Source organism: Garra rufa, chromosome 24, assembly GCF_049309525.1.
Source record: "Garra rufa chromosome 24, GarRuf1.0, whole genome shotgun sequence".
Lineage (NCBI taxonomy): Eukaryota > Metazoa > Chordata > Actinopteri > Cypriniformes > Cyprinidae > Garra > Garra rufa.
The window spans coordinates 27,026,773-27,038,573 of NC_133384.1; the positions used below are offsets into that span (position 1 = coordinate 27,026,773).

An 11,801-nucleotide genomic window follows, 5' to 3' on the forward strand; every position below is an offset into this window, starting at 1 on the left:
GTTGCTTATTAGCGGTTAGCACTTCGGATAACCACAGATGAGTGCTGATAACAGGAAAAAGGAAATATTCAGAAATAAAAAAATGTGTGAACTTGCAGACTACATCACGTACATTGAGAAATACTCAAATCCACTATAGTCTTAGATCGAAATGTGTTTTTAGAGAGTCTTAAAGTGATAGTTCACCCAAAAATGAAATTTCTATTATCAATTATTCAACCTCATGTCATTTCAAACCTGTGAGACCTTCATTCATCTTTAAAACACAAATTAAGATATTTTTGATGAAATCCGAGAGCTTTCAGACCCTGCATAGATAGCAATGCAACTGACACATTCAAGGCCCAGAAAGGTAGTAAGGACATCATTAAAAAGTCCATGTGAACACACAGTAGACCAACACGGCAGCAAAGAGATTGTTAAATACAGTCGGTATTTTTGTTTTCTTTGTACATCAAAAGTATTTTCATAGCTTCATTAAAAAATTTGTAAAATTACGGTTGAACCACTGATGTCACATGGACTATTTTAACAATGTCCTTACTACCTTTCTAGGCCTTGAACTTGTCAGTTGCATTGCTGTCTATGCAGGGTCAGAAAGCTCCTGGATTTCATCAAAAATCTTGATTTATGTTTTCGGAGGATGAACAAAGGTCTTACGGGTTTGGAATGACATGAGGGTGAATAATTAATGACAGAATTTTCATTTTTGGGTGAACTATCTTTTTATTGTTTGTTTATATAGTTTGTCAGATAGCCATGCTGTTAAATACACAGGTCTACTGTAAGTACTGTAAGTTAACAAAATTTCTCTTTGTGGAAGATGAAAACATTTCTCCTAAATTTTGATATAAACACTACTGTAGAGAAACACCTTTGTGTAACGTAACCTTTGTGACATTTGTGTCAAAACCTTATAATGACTGAGATAGCACCCTTGTGACAAGTGTGTGAGAACAAGCACCAGACCAGTGACTAATCAATATACACCATCACCTGTTTTGTAGCAGTAAAATGGAGTTTATCTGAGTCATTGTTTGATTTACAAACATTTACCATGGTAACCACAGTTTCCACCAAAAAAGCTAAGTCACTAAAGTCATCTGAAAATGTTATTCAACACTATACACTTTCAGAATATTTCTGTTGTCTTTTTTACTCTCTTTTTCTTTTCTTTTTTTTTGTGAAACTTGTGGATAATACACAACAATATCACACTTGGGTACCCATGGCATGTGGACGGAAGCTATGGTTACCATAGTGAGTTTCTGTAAGGGTGCTAACCAGAATAATACAGAACGTAGTTATGTTTACACGTTTCTTTCTTTCAATAAATATGAAATGAAGAAGTCAAAACATTTTAAAATGACTAAAGTATTATTATATGCTCACGCTTTTTATGTGTGAACATTTATTCTCAATGAAGTCTGTTTTTTAATTAAGACAAGAGCAAACAGTATTTCACACCTAATTTGTGTCCCTGGACCACGAAACCAGTCTTAATTAGCATTGGTATATATATAGCAATAGCCAAAAATACATTGTATGGGTCAAAATGATCTTTTTTTTTATGCTAAAAATCATTAGGATATTAAGTAAAGATCATGTTCCATGAAGATATTTTGTAAATTTCCTACCATAAATATATCAAAACTTAATTTTTGATTGGTGATATGCATTGCTAAGAACTTAATTTGGACAACTTTAAAGGTGATTTTCTCAATATTTAGATATTTTTTTTGCACCCTCAGATTCTAGATTTTCAAATAGTTGTATCTCTATATGTAATTATATTGTATATCCAAATATTGTCCTGTCCTAACAAAACATACATCAATGGAAAGCTTATCCATTCTGCTTTCAGATATTGTATAAATCTCAATTTCAAAAAACGGACCCTTATGACTGGTTTGGTGGTTCCTGGGTCACATTTGGTTACATTTTAAAGTCCGTAACTTCCTATAATTTGAGTAATGATGCCAGTGGCGCCCCCTAGTGATGAGCTTGTTTCTTTCCCCTCCTTTTTTGTTACATGCTGCCATCTGCTGAGTGCTTATGTGTGCTTGAATGTTAAAAACACATTTTCTAAAGCATTTCCTGTTTTGACGAGTTGTTAGATAAATATCAGCTCTATTGCGTTTTCACACATCTTCATATTGCACAGGATTCAACCCTTTGAAAAGCAACAGCTCAGACCACTACATAGATACAGGTAGTAACCTATTGCTGTCTGCATACTATCACATAGGTGAGAAGACTCATGTTTATCACATTTCACAGACTTTATTTCTTAACAAGACAGACAAAACAGCCAGGATGGTCTTTGATTTTACGCTGCCTTTTTGAGATTGATTTGAGAAAAAGAGATCTAGACAATGGGTCTCATTCACTCATCATTGTGTGGATTATTGCATATTTGTACGCACAGGAGAACTTCTCACTGAAGATCTCCACCTAACTCACAACACGTACATGAATTTGTTCTTAACGTCGTTCTGATGTTAGTGAATTTGGAATATTCTAAATGAGCCGCCGAATGCACCAGATTAGTCATTTGCATAAAACACGCCCACACCATCACCATATAAGGGCTTTCCCCACACACTTTCCTTATAGCCTTTCGTCACTCTTGTCAAATTTGCTGTCGTTTGCAGAAGCGCTCTCGCCTATGGAAGCTTGTTTCCGTCACAGAATTACACGTTTTAAAAAATAATTGCGTTTACATCTCACATTCTGATTTTTTTTTCTCAGAACTGTGAGATGTAAACTTGCAATTTATCTTTTAAATGTTTTATTCTGTGGCGGAAACAAGCTGTTATACTCGCCCGATCCTCAAGGAACGTCAAGTGTGTCATTCTCACCGGTTCTCACAATAAACACCTTGTATATTTACAGATTACATACATTAGCCAGCTTTACAGACTTTTCTCACTTTTTTTTTACTGTAGGATTATATAATAGGCCTACAATTAATGAAACATACTTATTTAAATATAATCATAGTCCTGTTAGGATGAAATATAACAATTTTAAGGCTGTACAGAGTATGTGCTTTTTGCATTAATATATGGTTTCAGTTGTTCCTATCCACCTTATTCTTCAATGCAAAGTAAGACTATGGGCCTATTAGCTGCTATATGGAAATAAGGAGACGAATAACAACATGCAGTAAACGGTAAAACTGTTTGCACTACAAACCAGTGTGTTCATAATTAAGATAATACTTTAAAATAATATAAGACACATCAATTTGCAATATCAAACAGAAAAATAAGCTGTTTTGTACAGCTTAAAATAGCTGGACATTAATTAGAACGTGTAACGTATCTGGTCTTCCCTGTCATCATGAACTCTTGCACCACACTTCATGGACTACAATCCCCATAAGCCACTGCACCAATCACTGCACACATCTGTTCCTCATTTCCCACTGATCTGATTGCTGCAAACACCTGTTTCACATTTACTGACTGCATTTAAGCCACTCTCACACACAGCCACCTTGCGAAGTCTAATTGTTCCCATGGTCATTATTCTAAGCGTGTTTCTCTGGATTGGATTGCCTGTGTATGACTCTGGACTGTGTACCCCGTTTTTGATTCCTGCTGCCTGCCATTTGCGACCACTGCTTGATTATTGAACTGTTTCCCGGATTACCTACGTTGTTCCTGTTTCCTGGCGTTTACTCCTGCTTGTTGACTATTCTAATAAAGCCTTGCAAGTGGATCCGCACGTCTCTGACTCCTCCTTGTGACAGAAGACTTCGCCACACCCGGATCCAGCGGCTTTATTCAACCACCAGCATCACAACATGGACCCAGTCGACCAACTTCTGCTCCTCCGACAGGAAGATCTTCCCATTGAGGATTATGTACTACAGTTTCGTAGGTTATCACTTCAAGTACCTTTGTATGATGAAGTATGGCTGAGGGACTTATTCCGCTTTGGACTCAATGAACCCATTAAATCGCTGTTGCCTGGAGGGGAATTTAAGTGTTCGGTGGAGGACTTTATGAATTATGCGTTGGTGTTATGCGGCTCTCCGCTTACTGTGAGAGCTCTAGAAGAGCCACAGCACAAGAGGTCTGCTAGCCCAGAACCACAGCAGCCACACTTTACCACGGGGTGGAAAAGGCTAATTTCTAGCGTGGAGGACCCACCGCTGCTGTCGGTTCGAGCAGCTGGTCTCCCAACCAGCCCTCCAGTGACTGCGCCGCCAGAGCGCCCTCCAGTGACTGCGCCGCCAGAGCGCCCTCCAGTGACTGCGCCGCCAGAGCGCCCTCCAGTGACTGCGCCGCCAGAGCGCCCTCCAGTGACTGCGCCGCCAGAGCGTCCTCCAGTGACTGCGCCGCCAGAGCGTCCTCCAGTGACTGCGCCGCCAGAGCGCCCTCCAGTGACCGCTCGCTCAGAGCCTGCTCTTCCAGAGTCTCCGCTGGAGACGCCCAGCCCTCCTGAATCTCCGCTGGGGTCGTCCAGTTCTCCAGAGCCCGCTCCTCAAGAGCGTCGTCCAGAGCCCGCTTCACAAGAGCGTCGTCCAGAGCCCGCTTCACAAGAGCTCCGCTCCACTCCGCTGGTTCCGCCCAGCCTTCCAGAGACTCCGCTGGTTCCGCCCAGCCTTCCAGAGACTCCGCTGGTTCCGCCCAGCCTTCCAGAGACTCCGCTGGTTCTGCCCAGCCTTCCAGAGACTCCGCTGGTTCAGCCCAGCCTTCCAGAGACTCCGCTGGTTCAGCCCTGCCTTCCAGAGACTCCGCTGGTTCCGCCCAGCCTTCCAGAGACTCCGCTGGTTCAGCCCCGCCTTCCAGAGACTCCGCTGGTTCCGCCCAACCTTCCAGACAATCCGCTGGTTCAGCCCTGCATTCCAGAGCCTCCGCTGGTTCCGCCCAGCTTTCCAGAGACTCCGCTGGTTACATCCAGTCGTCCTGAGATTCCTGTCTGCCCGGTTCTGGTCACGGAGCTCAAGCATGGACTGTTCCCACCCACCCTCCCTGCTGCTCCAGTCCTGCCACCTCTGTCTCCTGACAGTCCCTCTACTCACCCACATCCCACCTTCGTGGCAGAGGACTTGCCGTGGGACTGCCAGTCGCCATCGGTGTCCAGACTGAAGGACCCCTCACCATCACCTCCAGTCTCAGAGTCCTGGACTCCACCTCGGTCCTCCGACCCTGCGGCTCCACCCCGGCTCTGTGCTCCCTCGTCTCCGTTGTCGGCCGTCGGCCCAACAGCTCCTCCGGGCTCCATCGTCTCTCCGGCTCCGCCCCGGTCAGTCGTCACCCCACCTTCGCCTCTGGACTCTACTCCTCCGGCTGCGCCTCGTCACTCCGTCCTGCCGGCTCTGTGGACCTCCTCCCTCCCGTGGGCACAGCCTCGATCCTCTGTCACTCCGGCTCCGCTGCGTACCTCCGGACCTCCATCTCCGCCGGGGTCGCCAGAGCCTTGGGTTCCGCCTTGGCCCTCCGGATCCTCTGTGTCGCCCAGGACCATCGACTCTCCGGTTCCGCCTCGGGCTCCACCGGCTCTACCTCCGTCGGTCGGCCCCATGCAGGAGCCAACCCTTCCTCCTCCATGGCTTCTCCCTCCGTCGGCTCCGCCTCATTTCGTGGTTCCAGTACCACTACATGGACCTGGCCCTCCATCCCTCCCCCTGTTCCGCCTCCGCTCCACCACCCTCAAGATGGTTAAGGTGGTTAGAGCGTCTGGAAGCCGCTCCTTGCGGAGGGGCTATGTAACGTATCTGGTCTTCCCTGTCATCATGAACTCTTGCACCACACTTCATGGACTACAATCCCCATAAGCCACTGCACCAATCACTGCACACATCTGTTCCTCATTTCCCACTGATCTGATTGCTGCAAACACCTGTTTCACATTTACTGACTGCATTTAAGCCACTCTCACACACAGCCACCTTGCGAAGTCTAATTGTTCCCATGGTCATTATTCTAAGCGTGTTTCTCTGGATTGGATTGCCTGTGTATGACTCTGGACTGTGTACCCCGTTTTTGATTCCTGCTGCCTGCCATTTGCGACCACTGCTTGATTATTGAACTGTTTCCCGGATTACCTACGTTGTTCCTGTTTCCTGGCGTTTACTCCTGCTTGTTGACTATTCTAATAAAGCCTTGCAAGTGGATCCGCACGTCTCTGACTCCTCCTTGTGACAGAACGGAAGCCAGACCCATAAAATTTGCAAAATGGCCAGAGCTGCTCCTAAAGTAAATATAAGGTGGATTTATTCTTGCATGTTTAGCTAATGAGACCCATTTTTTTCTAACCAGCCAGGTACAATACACAGGTCTAAATAACTATATTTTAACTCTCATCTGTGCATTTTTAATTCATGCCTTTTAAACCTATTATTTTACTCACCCCTATGTCATTCAAGATGTTCATTCTTTCTTTCGTCAGTCAGAATGAAATGAAAAGGTTTTTAAGGAAAACCTTCCAGAATTTTTCTCCATATAGTGGACTTCAATGGTGGCCAACGAGTTGAAGTTCCAAATTGCAGTTTAAAAACAGCTTCAAAGGGCTCTTGCACTAGCGCAACCTCACGCATTACGTAGTCATGTTGGAAAGGTCACACAATAATAAAAAAAACAATTATAAAAAAATATCTTCAATCCTTAATCTCTGTTTCTTTTTTTCAGGTTTGAATTATGGCTCAGACCAACAGTTTTTGTTCCTTCAACAAGCCCCTACTGGTAGATGCTGTAACTACACCATTATGCAGGTAATTGGTCATTAGAAAGTACCATGTATTCTGATGAAATAATAAAATTTTCAAGTAACATAAACTGCAATAATGACATTATGTTACAGTAGCACCTTTATGGTGTCACTGTGGTCATGATTTTATTTTCCTGTGGCTGTATAGTGATTGGTCACATGACACAATATCTCACAAAAGTGAGTAAACCCCTCACATTTCAGCAACTATTTTAGTATATCTTCTCAAGGGACAATACTATAGAAATTAATATATTTTAGAGTAGTCAATGTACAGCTTGTATAGCAGTATATATGTACTGTCTTCTGAATATAACTCAACATACAGCCATTTTTGTCAAAATAGCTGGCAACAAAAGTGAGTACACCCTAAGTGATAACAGCAGTATGTTGTTTAACCATGCAAAGCCACATGTCTTATTCATCATGTTTATGTTTTTGACTGCTTGATAGGATCATACAAAGCTGTGTATCTTGTATTAGAGCAGTTAAAATTAGGTGCTTTAAGTACAAGCCTCTCATACTGACCACTGGATGTTCAATATGCCATCTCATGGCAAAAAACTCTCTGAGGATTTGAGAATTAGAATTGTTGCTTTCTACAAAATGGTTAAGGCTATTAGAGGTTTAGTAACACCCTGAAACCGAGTTACACTACAGTGGTCAGGGTCATACAGAGGTTTTCCAAGATGGGTTCCATTCAGAACAGGCCTTGCAAGGGCCGATGCATGAGTGCTGCCAGGATTGCTTTAAAGGTTTCAGAAGTAGAAGCTCAGCTTGCCAGTGCTCAGACCATACGGTGCACACTGCAGCAAGTCAGTTTGCAAAGGCATTGTCCCAGAAGGAAGCCTCATCTGAACCTGGCTCACAAGAAAGCCCGCAAACAGTTTGCTGAAGACAACCTGTCCAAGAGCATGAATTACTGGAACCATGTCCTGTGGTCTAATGAGGCTATAAGAAAAACTTGTTTGGCTCAGATGGTGTCCAGCATGTGTGGCGATGCTCTGGTGAGGAGTACCAAGAATATTGTGTTTTGCCTACAGTCAAGCATGGTCTGGGGCTGCATGAGAGCTGCTGGTACTGTGGAGCTGCAGTTTATTAAGGGAAACATGGATTCCATTATGTACTGTACATTCTGAAGCAGAACATGATGCCTTCCCTCCAGAAACTAGGCCGCACGGCAGTTTTCCAACATGATAACGATCCCAAACACACCACCAAGATGACGACTGCCTTGCTGAGGAAGCTGAAGGTGATGGGGTGGCCAAGTATATCTCTAGACCTGAACCCTATTAAGCAACTGTGGGACATCCCCAAGCTTAAGGTGGAGAAGCCACCATGTGTCTAACGTCCAGCAGCTCTGTGAGAAGTGGAAGAGGATCCCAGCAACAACCTGTGCAGCTCTGGTCAATTCGATGCCCAGGATGATTAAGGCAGTACCAGATAACAATGGTGCTAACACAATATATTGACACTTTGGACAAGTTCACGTCGGGTGTAATCACTTTTGTTGCCAGCTATTTGGACAATAATGGCTGTATGTTGAGCAATTTTTCAGGGGATAATAAATCTATACTGCTATAAAAGCTGCACAATGACTACTGTAAAATATTTCCAAGTTTAATTTCTATAGTATTGTCCCTTGAGAAGATATTAAAATGGTTGCTGAAAGGTGAGGGTCCAACATTTGTGAAATACTGTATATAGCTCAGGCATCAAGATTAAAGGTTTAAAAAAGTATCATGTCTGGATGTTTCTTGTATATACAATGAAACATCTTGCATTGTATAATCCACCCAACTATGTGTAGTTTGCCCTTTTGCATATTGTAGGTATCTTTTATATTGCTTGTCAAAGTGCACATAGTCTACTCTATGCTTGGTGTTGCTGCAAAGAAATTTCCTGTCAGATATGAGAAAAAGTTAGCCTATCAGTCAGTCAATCAATCGATCGAGACCCACAGAAATCACATGGCATATGCTTGCATTTAGCAAAAGTGTGCCATTATTTGTTTCAGTTGTTGCTGATTCTGTGTTTGTTTGTTTATTGCAGTGTCTCTATAGATGAATACATCTTGGAGACAAATGAAGGTTTCGTGTGGAAGGAAAGGTTTTGTGGGCCACTTGCAGTGCCTGCCAAGCCTCATCGGATCTTTACATAGAACATGCAAAAGGTCATATGATGTTGCAGTACACCACAATGACTTTCCCTAGTATATCAGACACATCTATAGATGCACGAAAAGATGCCCGCTTACTTTTCTCACCAGCTGTGCTCTCTGCGAACGAGTCGAAATATTATACAGTATGTGGTTACACTTTATTTTAAGGTGTCCTTGACTGAGTATAATTTAAGTTCTGAGTAATATCACTTAAAACATTTACTTCCTTTAGGGTTAGGAGCATATTTTACTGGTATTACTATAGTAAGTATATGTAACATGTAACAGACACACTGTAAAATAAAATTACATCCAAAATTTAATCTGATATATTTTGACACTATTTCGGCCTTCAAACCTAAACATTACAATTTCAATTATTTGGTCATTGAAAAAGATTATAAATAAACAATATAAAAAATTATGTTTAGTTTTTTTTTTTTTTAATTTCTATAAGGAAAATTCAACGTCACATTAATTTTTCCAAATAAAACACTCACCTATGACTTAATCGGTTTGATTATTAGAAATTTGGCCTCTGTACTTGGAAAAAGGCTGTACATATGCTTAATGCGTATTTCCCCCCAAGTTCGGTGAATGACCACAGAGACTTTGTCACAGCAACCCCATCTAAACACTAACCACACAAGCAGACTGCAGGAAACCAACACTAACTATCAATATTACCAAGTTAGAAAGAACTCATGAAGAGCAGTTGCACAGTGTTTACAATGTGTATTTTATTTAATGTATGTATAAAATACATTAAATACATAAATAAAAACACATATGTAAATAAAAATAACAAAGAATTTAACAGTTTGTTTATTATATACAGTATTACCAAAAGCATAACCGTTCAGTGAAACTCAAACAGATTTACACGAATCAAACGCTGTAGTCGCTGATGTAATAGGTAGTCAATCTATCATTTTGCAAAGTTCATTAATTATTTATTTTATTCTTTATAATGTGAACATCTTGGTACTTTCCACTCTACGACACACCTACATTAGCAGTAACCGCACTCTCATGAGCATAAGACCACTAAATTTTAGAGAGCTGTGAATGTTCCTGTATGCACACAGTGGTCGAGAGGTGATGAGGGGGTCTTTTGTCTTTTGTTTCCAAGCGGACAGGTGACAACTATGACAACTCTGTGGGAGGAAGTTCTGATGCTCATTTTCCCCCCTGTGAGTGTTCATAAAAGAGAGAGTTGTGGTGAGCCGAGATAATACGCATCAGACTCACAAGCGAAGATGAGGTGTGCTTCTGTAACCCTTCTACTGTGCCTGACTACAGTGATGCTCGCTCAGGTCACCTGCCAAAGTAAGAAACTTTACGTACTTGCTATTAATTCAAATATTCATTCAAATATATGATGTTATTTTGACTTAAATTGTGTTGTCAACATGAATGCCTGTGTTAAAAATGCTTTCGTTTCCTTTTGGTGTTTCTAGTAAGTGGCCGGGCAAAATGCCTTTGTCTCAAGACATCAAATCGGGTTCCTCCCAAGCAAAATATTGAAAGTTACATGATACAAACAGCAGGTGTCTGCCATATTGATGCCATTCTGTGAGTTCTTTATGATATGTCTTAAGTATTAAACAATATATTTCATTATGAATCTTAGCTAATATTTCAGAATACTACTTTTTGGTCTAGGCTTTATTTTAGTACTTGTGTACAGTTTAAACGGAATAATTAATGTACATTTACATATTTTTTTGTATTTTCATACTAAATTGTTACTGTTATGTACTTACAGATTTAAAACAGTCAAAGGTCGTTTCATTTGCGCCGATCCAAAACACCCTTTGGCCAAGCAATATTTGGACAACAAGAAGGTGGCAAATGAAACAACAGCTCGTCCCATAAACTCTGCATCAACATCAACGCTGAACAACACATCAAACCGGAATACAACGGGATAAACTACGACTGCTTTACCTGAACTTTGCAAATTTGTTAGCATGTGTCTTTAATTTTTGTGTTGGATTTTATTTTATTTACACCTGGTAATTAAAAATGACTGCATAAAATACATTGCAGAACAGGACTTTTGTTGTATCATTACGATACTATTATCAATTTTATTTAGATTTTAAATTTGTGTTATTTGTATTATATAAAAATACATTTAATTTATTTTTATATTTTCTGTTTTATATTTTCTTGTGTGATTGTGTCAATATTATTAGTATTATTTTAAATATGTCTGTGTAGTTTTCATACATTTTTATTTCAGTTTTCATTTAGTTATTTTAGCTCATCAAGATGAACTAAAATTGTGACCCTGGACCACAAAAGCAGTCTTAAGTAGCACCAATATATTTGTAGCAATAGGCAACAATATATTGTATTGGTCAAAATTATAGATTTTCCTTTTTATGCCAAAAATCTTTAGGATATTAAGTAAAGATCATGTTCCATGAAGATATTTTGTAAAATTCCTACCGTAAATATATCAAAACTTAGTTTTTGAATAGTAATATGCATTGCTAAGAACTTCTTTGGACAACTTTAAAGGAGATTTTCTCTGTATTTAGATTTTTTTTTTTTGCACTCTCAGATTCCAGATTTTCAAATAGTTGTATCTCGGCCAAATATTGTCCTATCCTAACAAACCATACATCAATAAAAAGCTTATTTAGTTTATTTATTTATACTTATGACTGGTTTTGTAGCCCAGGGTCACAATTGAGAAATGTTGCCTTGGCTGACAAACTAAAATTGTTTTATGGTTTTAGTTAACTATAATAATCCTTCTGCTCAATTGAGTGTTTTGTTCTCTAAGTGGTTAATAGCCAGTAAAAATGTTAGCAGAAACTTTGTTTCACTAGTGTGTTTGCTCACAATAACCTTGTAGATCAAAAAAGTAAATGAATAAATAAACTGCACTATGTTAAAATGCTCA

General features: G+C 40.5%; 1 long non-coding RNA gene across 1 annotated transcript; it reads left to right on the forward strand.

Annotated features, from left to right (window-relative positions):
• The first annotated feature begins 9,467 nt into the window (after positions 1–9,467).
• On the forward strand, positions 9,468–11,801 carry LOC141300953 (uncharacterized). The gene is made up of 3 exons (XR_012342070.1): positions 9,468–10,213; positions 10,345–10,459; positions 10,653–11,801. It is a non-coding gene; the product is annotated as an uncharacterized lncRNA (long non-coding RNA).